Genomic DNA, 323 nt, shown 5'->3' with positions numbered 1-323 from the left:
AGAGCGGCGTGTGAATGTGAGGCTTGATTGTACCAGTGGGCTGACATGTCTTTCCTCATTAATCATCTAGGACACAGATCATCTCATGTCTCCTAGAAGGAGGAAAGACTGGAGGATACAACACAGCTAGAGATAATGCACAACAAATACGAATTTCTAGTTTAGGCAACCCAATGGACCCCCTACCTGAGGACCCTGTCAAGGTGGTAAACCCACAGTGCACAACATTGTCCTGACATACAGCTTTCAGGCACAGCTGGGGAAGGATTGCACACTGCTTCCAGCAGCTCTTCTCTTTTGTAAGTGGATGTCCTTCAGATACA

The sequence above is a fragment of the Alligator sinensis genome, unplaced genomic scaffold (genome assembly GCF_000455745.1).
Source record: "Alligator sinensis unplaced genomic scaffold, ASM45574v1 scaffold1283_1, whole genome shotgun sequence".
NCBI classification, from domain to species: Eukaryota; Metazoa; Chordata; order Crocodylia; family Alligatoridae; genus Alligator; species Alligator sinensis.
This window is presented reverse-complemented; position numbering follows the sequence as displayed.